Consider the following 13,781-nt stretch of genomic DNA (forward strand, 5'->3'; position numbering starts at 1 on the left):
AAGCAGCCATCATAATTGTGCTACCACAAGCAATTACAAATACACTTAAAATAAATGAGAAAGTAAAAATTCTCAAAAAAGAAACATAAGATATAAAGAAAAGCCAAATGGAAATTTTAGAACTGAAAAATATAATAAATGACACCAAATACTCAAAGAATAGGCTCAATCGCAGAATAGAGAGGGCAGAAGAAAGAATCAATGAATGGCAAGATAGAACATCTGAACAAAAAAGAGAAAACAGACTAAAATAAAAATAAATGAACAAAGGTGGTTGGTTACTCAAAAATTTAAACATAGAATGACCATATTACCCAGCAATTCCACTCCTAGGTATATACCTAAAAGAAATGAAAGCAAGGAAGTAAACACATATTTGTACACTCACGTTCTTAGCAGTATTATTCACAGTAGCCAAAAGGTGGAAACAACCCAAGTGTCCATGATCAGATACATGGATACACAAAATGTGGTTCATACAACATGGATGAACTTTGAAAACATCATGCTAAGTGAAATAAGCCAGCCAATATTGTATGATTCCACTTATATAAAATATCTAGAAATGGCAAATCACAGAAACATAAAGTAGATTAATACAAGATACCAGGGGCTGCAGGGATGGAGGAAGAAAACTTATTGCTTAATAGGTATAGAGTTTCTGCTTGAGGTGATGAAAATGTTTGGAAAATAGATAGTAGTGATGACAAGTTGTACAACACTGTGAATATATTTAATGCCACTGAATTGTACATTTAAAAATGATTAAAATGGTAAATTTTATGTTAAATATATTTTTCGAAATAATAAAAAAACTAAAAGTATATGTAATAAAACTAAAAAGACTAAAAGTTAAAAATAAAAATGAACAGAGCCTCAGGGACATGTAGGACAACAACAAAAGATCTAACATTCTCGTCTTCTGAGTCCCAGAAAGAGAAGAGAAAGATGGTGGGGCTAAAAATATTTTCAAAGAAATAATGGCTAAAAATTTCCGAAATTTGGCAAAATCCAAATAAATCTACAGATTCCAGAATATGACAGATCCCCAAACAGGATAAACCCAAAGAAATGCACACCAAGACACATCAGAGTCCAACTTCCAGAAACTAAAAGACAAAGAAAAAGATCCTGAAAGCATCCAGAGAGAAATGATGCATTAGTTATAGTAGGGGAAAAACAATTTAAATGAGAGCAGATTTTTTTCTCATAAGAAACCATGGAGGTTGAAAGAAGTACCAACATTTTCAATGTCTGAAAGAAAAGAACTATCAACCCAGAATTCTATATCCAGCAAAAAAGCCTTCAGGAAATCAAGACATTCTCAGATGAAGGAAAACGAAGAGAATTTTTCAAGAGTAAGCCTGCCCTTCAAGAATGGCAAAAGTAAATTCTCTACACAGAAAAGGGAAAATCTTAAAACATTAGGAAGGAAGAAAAAACCAACAGAAAGAGCAAAAATACGAGTAAATATAAAGAATTACCAGCTATTCTTTAGTTTTCTAAATTATATCTAACTATTTAAGCAAAACTTATAACACTGTCTAATGTGGTTCTTAATGTATATAAAGAAAATATTTAAAATAATCATTTTTTAAATGCAAGATGGTAAGAGAAGGTGAGGTTTCTATACTTCACACAAACTGGTAAAATGTCAAAACCAATAGATTATAACAAGTAATGTGTGTAAAATATTATACCCTGAGCAAGTACTAATAAATCTATACAAAGAGATACACTCAAAAACACTATTAAAAAAGGTCAAACTGGAATTCTAAAAAATGTTCAAGTAACTTACAGGAAATCAGAAAAAAGAAAACAGAAACAAAAATCAGAGGTAACAAATAGAAAATAAAACAGACAAACTTAAGGCCTAACATATCAATAATTTACATTAAAAGCAAATCATCTAAATATGAATTAAAAGACAGAATGGACAAAAAACATGACCCAACTATACGCTAGCCATGAGAAACTCACTTCAACTGGAGTGAGATAGATAGGTAGAAAGTAAAAACATGAAAAAGATATACCATGAAAACAGTAATCAAAAGAAAGGAAGAGTGTCTAAAGTAGTATCAAATAAAGTATACTTCAGAACACAGAAAAGTAACAGGAACAGAGAGACACACTACATGATATATAGGTCAATTCACCAAAAAAATATAATAATCCGAAATGTGTTATGTGCGGAACAACAGAGTTGCAAAATGTGAAGCAAAACTGATGGAACTGAAAAGAGAAATAGAAAAATACGCAATTATATTTGGAGACTAAAACATCCCTTTCTCAACAATTGATAGAGCAACTAGACAGAAAATTTGCAAGGAACTAAAAAGAATTCAACAACACTATCAACCATCAGGATCTTATCAACATTTATAGAACACTTCACTTTACAAGCAGAATACACATTTTTTTCAAGTGACCACAGGGGAAAAAAAAAAAAGTGGCCCATATCTCCTGGGCCATAATACAAAACTTAAATTTAAAAGAACTGAAATCATAAAGAGTGTGTTTCTCTGACCACAGTGGAAGCAAAGTAGAAATAAATAACAGAAAGATAACCTCTAAAACTTGGAGACTAAAAAACACACTAAATGTATATGTGCTGGAAAGGCTCAAAAGAAATTAAACAATGCCCTGAACTAAACAACAATGAAAATAACAACATATCAAATTAGTGGGAGCTAAAGCAATGCTAAGGGAGAATTTATAACAATAAATGCTTACCTTAGAAAAGAGGGAAATCAAACATTCCATTTTATTTTATGAAGCTAGTATTACCCTGATACCAAATCAAAACAAAGACAGTACAAATAAGGAAAATCACAGATCACTATCCTTCATGAATATAGACATAAAAGTCCTTAACAAAGTATTAGCAAATAAAATTCACCAGTATGTAAAAAGAATTATACATTATGAACAAGTGGGTTTTATTTCAGGAATACAAGCCTGGTTCAATATTTGAAAATCAATCAATGTAAAGCCCTCATACTAACAGGCTAAAGAAAAAGAATCACATTATCATATCATTTGATGTGAAAAAGCATTTGACAAAATTCAATACATATTTATGAAAACCAAGAATAGAGGGAAATTTCCTCAACTTGATAGAGAACATCTACACAAAAAAACCAACAGCTAACATCATACTTATTGCGGAAAGTCTGAACGCTCACCCTCCTAAATTGGGAGGGAGGCAAGGATGTCTGGTGTCACTACTGCTTTTCAACACAGTACTGGAAGTTCTAGTCAGCACAATTAGGCAAGAAAAGGAAATAAACGGCATACAGATCAGAAAGGAATTAATTAACCTGTCTCTATTTACAGATGACATAATTGTTTACATACAAAATCCCAAGGAATCTACCAAAATACTTTGAGAACTAATAACTGAGTTCAGGAAAGCTGAAGGTATAAAATCAATAGACAAATTCTATTTCTATACATCAACAACAAACACATGGAAACTAAAATTGAAATTACAATATCATTTTTAAAAATCTCTCAGAGAAATGAAACATTTAGGCGTAAATCTAACAAAACGTACAGGATTTATATGCTGACAGAAAGATATCAAAGATTATCTAAATAAATGGAGAGGCATACAGTGTTCATGGATTGGAATATAGCAAATATAGCAATATATTTGCTATATAGCAATATAGCAAAGACATCAACTCTCTCAAAATTAGTATAGAGGTTTAACATGTTTCCTATTAAAATTTTTGTAGATATAGACTAGATTATTGTAAAATTTATATGACAAAGAAAGAAACTAGAATATCTAAAACTATTTTGAAAAAGAAAAAAGTGAGAGGAATCACTCTACCTAATTATTTATTATACAGCTATAGTAATCAATACTGTGAGGTACTGGTAAAGGGATAGACACACATATCAATGAAACAGAACAGAGAACCAAGAAACAGCCCTATACAAGTCTGGCCAACTAACTTTCAACAAGGTGTTTGTTTTTTTTTTTGGTGAGCAAGATTGTCCCTGAGCTAACATCTGTTGCCAGGCTTCCTCTTTTTGCTTGAAAAAGCTTGTTCCTGAGCTAACATCCGTGCCAATCTTCTTCAATTTTATATGTGAGATGCCACCACAGCACGGTTTGACGAGTGGTGTGTAGGTCTGCACCGGGGATCCAAACCCGCCAACCCCTGGCCGCCAAAGCAGAGCATGCAAACCCAACCATTATGCCACCAGGCCTTGACAAAGTTTCAAAAGCAATTCAATGAATGAAGAAAATAATGCTGTAGTAATTGGATAATTGTAGGCAAAAAGATAAAACTCGACCTAAATCTTAAACCATATACAAAAATGAACTCATAATGGATTATAGATTTAAACGTAAAACATTAAACAACAAAAGTTCAAGAAGAACACATAGGAGCAAATCTTCAGGTCCTAGGATTTGGTGAAGAGTTCTTAGACATGACACAAAAGTATAACCATAAAAGAAAAAAAAAAATCAGTAAATTTGATTTCATCAAAGTTAAAAGCTTTTGCTCTGCAAAGGACTGTTAAGAGAATAAAAAACAAGCTTCAGACTAAGAGAAAATATTTGTGAACACAAATCTGACAAAGTACTAATCTAGAATACGTAAAGAACATTCAAAACTTTAACAGTAAAAAACAAATACGTGATCCAAAAGATGTAGGCAAAAGACATGAGTAGACATTTCACCAAAGAGGATATACAAATGACAAATAAGCACACAAAAAGATGTTCAATGTCACTAGCCATTGGGAAATACAAATTAATCATGACGAGAGATCATTATACACCTGTTGGAAGAGCTAAATAAAAAATAGTAACAATACCAAATCCTGGTGAAGATAAACTGTTTCTCTCATACACTGCTAGTGGAAATGTACAAGGGTACAATCACTCTGAAAAAGGTGAGCATTTCTTAAAAAACAAACATACACTTACCATATGACCCAACAATGGCAATTCTGGGCATTTATCACAGAGAAACAAAAACTTATGTCTACACAGAAATCTGTATGACTGTTCTTAGCAGCTTTATTCATAATAGCCTGAAACTGGAAACAACCAAAATGTCCCTCATAAGTGAATGATTAAACAAACTGTGGTACACCCATACCATGGATTACTACTGAGTAATAAAAAGGAATGAACTATTGGTACAAGCAACAACTTGGATGGATCTCAAGAGCATTATGCTGAGTGAAAAGCAAAACAATCTCAAAGGGTGATATACTGTATGATTTCATTTAGATATCATTTTTGAAATACAAAATTATGGAGATGGAAAGCAGATTTGCCGTTATCAGGGATAAAGTGGGTGTTAACTATCAAGGTGTACCACTAGAGAGATCTTTGTGATGACAGACTAGTTCTGTATCTCAATTGCAGAGTTGGTTACACAAACCTACACATGTATAAAAGAACATAGAACTATACACATACATTGTATGGGATGAAGGGTACCCTAGATCTCTCTATACTACCTCTGCAACTTCCTGTGAATCTGTCATTATTTCAAAATTTAAAAATAACAACAAAAAAGGAAACATTCAAATAGCCTACACAACTTGTCAAAGGTCACAAAATAAGTAGCCAATAGCTCTTAAATCCTGGTTACCTGGCTCCCCAATTTTTTTTTTTTTTTGTAAGATCAGCCCTGAGCTAACATCCATGCCAATGCTCCTCTTTTTGCTGAGGAAAACTGGCCCTGAGCTAACATCTATTGCCAATCCTCCACCTTTTTTTCCCTAAAGCCCCAGTAGATAGCTGTATGTCGTAGTTGCACATCCTTCTAGCTGCTGTGTGTGGGACGCTGCCTCAGCATGGCTGGACAAGCAGTGCGTGGGTGCCCGCGCAGGATCCGAACCCGGGCCCCCAGTAGCGGAGCATGCGCACTTAACCGCTAAGCCACGGGGCTGGCCCCGCTCCCAAATTTTTATCTCTACCAAAAGCACTGACTCTGATGCCTTCCCTTGCAAAATTATTTAATAAATAAAAGCCAATGGCGTTGAAAGAAGGGGAAAAAAAGTCCACTTCAAATATAAACATAATAGTCAAATAAAATAGGCTTGCTCAATTTTGCAGATGATTGAACGTCAGTCATGCTGGATATATGGTTTATCTAATGCTCCTTCCCTAGACAGTCTTAAGAAAAAAGGAGGGAGGGGGGAATGGGACTTGTATTTCAGAGAATCCTTTGAAGTGGAAGAAAAATGTAATCCAATAAATATTGCTTTGGAGATGCACATGGAGTAGCGACCCATAATGACAGGGTTTACCTGGGGGCACTGTAATTCATATGGCTTTGGTTACAGGTGTTTCCCCTGTTACTGCACTTGGGAGGACATGGGCATCAGGCAAGCCGCTGCACCACTCCCCTCCCCACCGTTGTTTAGTCACAAGCCCTTAAAAGAGAACAAACATTTAATTCCCTTGTAAAACAGATGAATGCTTTATAATTTACTAGCAGCTGCTGGCAGCAACGTGCTCTGCTCTCATATTCCTATTAAGCAAGCTGTGGCTGATTTATTAAAAGCTCGGATACATCAAAACAAATGACTGAGACATCATTATAGTACTATTTACAACCCCTTAATGGGGTTACGGGTAGGGGCAATGCAGTACAGACTGCAGTCGGCTTCCCTTCTGTTAGAAGGAGCTGCTTCCCTTGGACAGGAGCTGCCATTCTCAGGTAAAAAGACCCAACAGTGCATGGTGAGGAGGAGGCAGGAGCCTATGCCTGTAAGGGAATCAGGGCTACCTGCAGCTTATAGCAAACCATGGGATCTATGACAAGACTCACAGGACAAGGTGCAAATGGCTGCTCTCTCTATCCTGTGCCTCAGTTTCTCTCTCTGGAATAAGAATCTTCTGCCCCGCTTCCCCACTTCCACTCTCCAAAATAAATCTAGTAGGCGGAGGCAGGTCCTTGGAGGAAATTGAGGGAAGGAATTGAGAAGAGGATCACATGGTATTGGATGGGAACAGGACAGGAGTAAAGCTGTTTTCAGACACTAGAGACGAAAGGCTGGGTCAGGCCTCTGCAAGTTCAGAGCCTTTCAGCTTCCCTTTCTCAGTCCTCATCCTTCATCTGTGGCTCCCTCCTCGCTCTCACACTCATTTGTCTTTTGCTCAGGTTTCGACCCTTGCCCCCCTCATAACACGTGATCTGAGCAAAGGCTTGATTCTGAAGCTCATAGGTCCCCGTTCCTAGGGGCACCAGGCTTCTGAATAAGGAATCAATCTGAAGGACGGAACAAAGCAGATCACTGCGGAGGGGGCTGGGGGGGGTGGGAATGAGGAAGGCCAAATGGACCCCCAGAGATGTACTGGTGCTGAGGCTCAAAGATGACTCCCTTTAGAGGCTATGGTGGAGCAAAGTAGATGTTATGCTCTGAACTCATCACATTTGCAACGAAAGGCAGTCTTCACCATGACCTACAAGGAATGATGGTACCTGCAGGGGCCCAGCTTTTATCATACGGCTTTGTGAACTCCTCAATGGCAAGACACCAGGTCTTGTTCCTCTCTGGACTTCCCACACTCAGTCTGACACCTCAGGACTCAGTCAATCATGAATTAAAGAATGAAGAGACAAACGAATGAACAAATAAACCCTTGTTCTAAGGGTCTAGTACTTTATAACTTTTTCATCTCCACAGAGTACATTCTAATAAGCCAATACAAATGATAAGACAGGTAATAATATTTCAAAGCAACTATACAAGCACTAGACGGCGGGGGACAGGGAACTAGGGGGAGTAAGAGAAATACGAAAACACGTTATGTTTCATTGCAAGATTAAGAACTTGAGCTCTGCCACCTAACTGCCTGGATTCAAGTCTTGCCTCGACCACTAGCTAACTACATGATGTTACTCTAATTACTTAGCCTCCCTCCATATTGTTTTCTCTTCCGTAAAACGGGAATTAATAGAGCCTAGATGAGAAAGCAGCCTTGGGGATTAAATGAAACAATATCTGTAACGTGCTTAATATAGTACCTGGCACATACTGAGAACTCAAAAGATGTTAATATTTATTATCAATATCAAGGATTCTGGGCCCACTGCCAGGTATAAAAATCAAGGAAGAAAGAGTCAACAAAAGGAAGAAGATGACAAGAGAAATCCAGTGCCCCAAGTCTCTGCAAAACCACCTTGCAAATACTGTTCTTCTTAGAAATTTCAGCTGACTGCAAACCCAATAAAAGCCACAATGACATTGCCAAAAAGGCTAATGTGATCTTGGCTTGCATCAAGAGTCGCATGGTCCAAGATAATCACCGAGTGGTCAGTTATTTTCTCCGCACTCTCAGACAACGCCCAACAGTGGCAAGCTTTGTACATAACAGTATGCCTAGAAGCAAAACGTATGCAGAATATATTGACAAAAGACAATGACCAAAACCAAACTTAATCTCAAACAAACCTGAAGGAAATCATAAAACCTGGAGAGTGAGAAGGGAGGGAAGTAATCATTTGGCCTAAACCCTCATTGTGTCATGAAGCAACTGAGACCCAGAATAGTGAAGCTCCTCACCACGGGCCTCTTAAAAACAGAAATTGTGTGTCATTTATTTTTATCTCAAGTGCCTGTCCAGAACTGAATTGTTCACAGTTAGTGTCAGAATAGAACCACAACCCTCACAACTCAAATCCCAGTAGTTATGTCAATTACATCAGCAGCTGCCTCTGACTGGATGGTGGAAAATGAAGAAGAAGGCATACAGAAGAAAGAATGTGGAAGCTCTGGATGAACTCAGCTCACCTCCAGCTCTGTCCAGGGTCAGCACTGGTCCACTGGATGTGGTATTAGTTCACTAGCACAGCTTTAGGGAACTGGACCCTCCCCTCATTTGCAAACATTCCTTCTTACTGTGATTTCTTTAGCAGTAGGGCAAAATTATCAACTTTACTTTTCCAGATTGCTTCTGATTCACGTTACTACGGCCACTTAAAAACCAAGGGAGCACTAAACACACAGGGAAAACAGGCTTGTGTAACCTTTACTTCACCCTCAGAAGTTCATACAAGAGTATCAGTGTGGCAGACAACACCCATTCTCCCTTCTTCTTTGCTAGTAACAGAGCCCTGAGTTCACAAGGGAAGTAATGAGTCCAGTCTCAGGGAATCAAGCACGAGTGCTCTAAGCCAATCATGGTCATCTAGATATTCTCCCTATAAGTAATTGGGGGTGGGAGTTGGAGGTTGTGACGAAAGTCCAGTCAATGAGATGTAAAGGCAAGTCTTTGTAGAGGCTTTTGGGGAAAATCTTCTTCCCTGATAAGAGAGGAACATGTACCAGGAAGATTCTTTTGCTCCTACACCCTTCCTTCTTGTTTTGAACACTGTGAAAACATCATTCTTGGGACTATGGCAGCCATCTTACAAGCATGAGGTCACAAGCTTAACGGTAAAATTTTTAAGCTTGAGGCAGAGGAAAATGAAAGATGAACAGTTTGGATCTTTGAATCTCTGAATCAACCCTGGGATCCTCTATTCTTGACTCTTTGTCAAGACATTTGGTTAGTTGGGTTTTCCATTATTTATAAACAGAAGCATCTAGTTTATGCCCATTTCCACAATCCTATTATATCCATTTCACAGGATGGGCAAAATGAGTTTCTGAAGATTTAAGTAACTTTACTGGACTGAGTGAGGTCATGTGCACGGACTGATGTTAGGTAATATGTAACACAATTCAGGGTCAAATGGAAGAGGAGTGGAGGAACTAAGATTCCCAAATGCCTGGGCTATGATCTACCCACAAGACTATAAAGCAATTCAAATACACCAGCATGCTCTAACAAACAACCGATCTGGAAGGCTGAGGTCCCAGGGGTACAGCTTGTGTTCTTGAAAAACCCTGAGTGTTTCACTTAGTCAAATATTATGCTTCAGCTTTTTAAATATTTCCATTTAAATGTAGATTTTGACCTTCTCGCCAATGAAATATTAATATGAGTATAAAATATATATTACTCATCATCTGAGAGAGGGTCTCCTTCCAGTGTCTGTCATGTTTCCTCTCTGTCTTGGGATGACTTCTGAAAACCACAACAGTTTTATGTGCAGAACCCATCTCTGCCAAACGTCTCATTGAATGACTAAAAGCTAGAAGACCACATCCTCCTCAGACACATTTTGGGTTTGTTTGTGTGTATCTGTTGAATTTCTTTCATTCAATGATCAGTAAGATTGGTTTCCTTATAGCAATAGTCATTTAAGAGCTGGGTGGGCAAAAGGCAAACTGTCTCCAACAATACAATGCAAAGGAAAGGCTAATTTAATTTGAAATATCTCCTTTCCTAAATAAGTAGCCTATATTAAGATTAACTGGGGTTTCTAGTTCAATATCTGCAGTCCATTAAGTAGAATGGAGGGTATTTTTTTTTTTAAATCACAAATTGTTCTACTCACATTCAGCTTTATCATCTTCATTATTCAATCAGCCAAATGATGAGTAGCAGAACAAGTAGAGCAATAGCGATTGGTCGATATGTGAATTTTTCCCTATTTATTTCTTCATGCTTAATAACTAATCACTCTAATAGGATACAAAAATACTATTTCATAAACCACTTCTAAAGCAAAACTGTCTCTAGCATTGACTGCTGATTAAAAAGGAAGACTGTATTCAAGAGTTGAAAGACCTAGGTTGATATCATATGATCTTCTTGGTTGTGGACCTTTGTGCAATTTACTTCAAATCTCTGAATCTCAGTTTCCTCATCTCTAAAACGGACAGACGTTTACATTGCAGTTCTGCTGCACAGACTGACTATCATTTGAAGGTTCCCTCACTGATAAATGAAACATCTTGGAACTAGCCTCTGAGGAAATCCAAAATATTAACATTCCACCTGTTACTCTGCAACCAGGTCAGCCAAAAAACACCACAGACTGCTGCTTTGTCCTGCAGCATCATCCCCATTCATTCTTCTATTCATCTACTCAACACTCTCACTCATTCAGCAAATACTTACTGCATACCTACTAGGCACCACATCAAGCATTTAGCATTGAACAATACCAACATGTTTCCTGCCCTATGAGATTCATGATCTTCTCCTTCCTCAATTCTGACCTCTTGTATACATCTGTTGTTAAGAACTCTGTCCTAGGAACAAGCTCCTATATGATCTCGCCCCTAATTCTGACTACTCTCCATTCCAGCATGAATGCCCCTCCACTAGTCCTGTGACCAGAGGAACTGATTTTATTTGCTCACTCCTTAACATGTTCACCTAACACTCCTTCTTTCAGTGACCCACAAGATATTTACTGACCATCTCTTGTAGGTCCATAGGAAGATTTGAAATCCAATAGTATTATTCAAAATGCCTCTCTTCCAGGCCTGCAACTTACCATTCAATCACAACCTCGTCTTACCCCAGACAGTCCAGAGTCACTTGTGCTGAGGGTGACAAAGGTACCCTTTGCCCGCCCAGCCTCTGCCTGGACACCACCGCGTCCCAACTTGGTACATCTTCCATTATCAGTCTACACACAGAGCAACACTACAATCAGGCGTCCACCCCACCCTAGGGACCAGTTCTGAGAAAACCCTCGCCATTATGCCTAGCTATCAGTGAAGGTTTATACTTCTGAAGTCCTGAGGTGGGATGGGCAGCCAGAAGAGGGCCAGCCATTAGTGATTTACTGTCATTTATCTATTTTTGGAGATGCTACCACTGTGCTTTTGAGTTAAAAAACCTGAGTCAAGTCTATAAGACCACAAGCTCAAACACTTAACTTGAGGGTCACTGACTAAAGGTACAGTCCCAGCGAAAATACATCCAACACACCCAAATGGGTAAACTAAGAGATACTCGTCAGTATTACCAATTGTTTGGGATTGGTGAGTTTGAGCAAATTAAACTATTTTTGAAACTCTTCCTTTGAAATTTCCAACAGCATCATAGGCCACAAAGAGGGAGAAAAGACATCCTGCCACTTTCTTGTCACACACTTCTGTAATCAAAAATGAATTATCCATTTTAATCGCTCACTTCATAACACTGCAATAAGCTACAGAAAACTTCGGATGTTTCTAAAAACTCATTTTAAGGGTCTGAAGGGAATTCTTAAAGAGCATGTTCTGAACAGTAACAGGCTCAATATATACATAATATTCTAAGATATCTCCTCTGAAGAGAACCAAATTAATTGGGACATGTTCATCTGCTTACATGTTGGTTACAAACCAAACTCTCTCGTACCAACATTCCATTCACTTCTTTGCAAGCCTTTCCTTAAATCCACTGAATATTTCTCCAAATCAAAGAATAATAAAGGTATTCTTAAATACCACCTAGGTCCCTAGATAAGAAATTCTAGATAAGGCATTCTCAAACAGGAATGCATGGATGAGCTAGAGATCTCAGAAATTACATGTAAAATTTTCTGGGAATCCATAGCCTTCATGAGTCAAGTTATCATCCAAAAGCTTAAGGACATGCTGCGATGTTCTCTATGCTGAATCAATAACATTAAACTGAGATATTGACTCTTATAGTCACCATCATCACAAAAATAATATTTATCGAGCATTTAGTTTGTGTGGAGCACTTATATGGTATACATTACAGCAATGTGTTTTATATGGTAAATATGTCACTTAATAACCTCAACAACACTTTTTGGTATTACTATTATTACATCCAATTTACAGATATGGACCCTGAGAAATGTTAAATAAGAAACTTAGTCAAAGCCATACCATTTGTAAGTGACACAGCCAATATTTGAATCCAGGAAGCCCATTTTGTTGTTTGAGAAAATTTTCAAGCATACTGAAAATATAAAATGAACACTCATATGCTACTAGTTAGATTCAAAATTGTTAACATTTTGCCAAATTCAGTTAATCTATATACTCACTTTTATTTCTTATGGAACCATGTGAAAGTAAATAGCAGATATTATGACAATTTCATGCTGAAAACTTAACAAGTATCTCCTAAGAATAAAAGCATTCTTCTCAACCAAAATACAATCATCACACCTAAGACATTAACAATAAGTTCCTAATGTAATCTGATATCCAGAACATATTCAAATTTCTACAAATGCTCTCAAATATCTTTTATAGCAAGTTATTATTTTCAAGCCAGATCCAGTCAAGACTTACACATTACATTTGGTCATATTTCTTCAGTCTCTAGTAGCCCAGAATAATGCCCACCAGCAATTAATTTTCACGATACTGACTTTTTGAAGAGATCACAAACCAGTTATCTTCAGAATGTCCCACATTTTGGATTTGTCTGATTGTTCCCCCTAGTGTGGATTACTTTGTCTCTCTATCCCCTGCGTTTTCTGTAAACCTGATTAGACTCGAGTTAAACATTTTTGGCAAAACTCCTTGGTGATGCTGTGTACTTCACATTACATGATATCAAGAGAGTCATGCTGTCAGGCTACCTTACCCTTGGTGATGCCGAGTTTGACCACTTAGTTAAGGTGGTGCCACCATGGTAAAGGTACACTTTCCCCTTTGCAAGCGATTTGTGGAGTATTCTCCATAAGATTATTCTGTTCCTCAACATCCTTTTACCTAATGGTTTTGCCTTCCACTGACAGCCCTTCTCTGAATCAAATATTTCACTGCAGGTAGAAAATGTTGATATTCTAATTCTATGTTTCTTTCTATATTTTATTTGCTAGCATCCTTTTGTAAAGTAGAGCTTTCTCTCACAGAAGAACTAGTTTCTTATTAAAAGGCAGGGTAAACGCTTAATTCTTTTCCTTTAATTTACAAATTTTAGAATG

General features: G+C 37.3%; 1 protein-coding gene across 7 annotated transcripts in view; it reads right to left on the reverse strand.

Moving 5' to 3' along the window:
• AUTS2 (activator of transcription and developmental regulator AUTS2) overlaps nt 1-13,781 on the reverse strand; it is a 1,117,069-nt gene that overhangs the window by 883,406 nt on the left and 219,882 nt on the right. The window lies entirely within an intron of this gene.

Source organism: Ceratotherium simum, chromosome 26, assembly GCF_057802395.1.
Source record: "Ceratotherium simum simum isolate JZ-2026a chromosome 26, ASM5780239v1, whole genome shotgun sequence".
Taxonomy (NCBI): domain Eukaryota; kingdom Metazoa; phylum Chordata; class Mammalia; order Perissodactyla; family Rhinocerotidae; genus Ceratotherium; species Ceratotherium simum.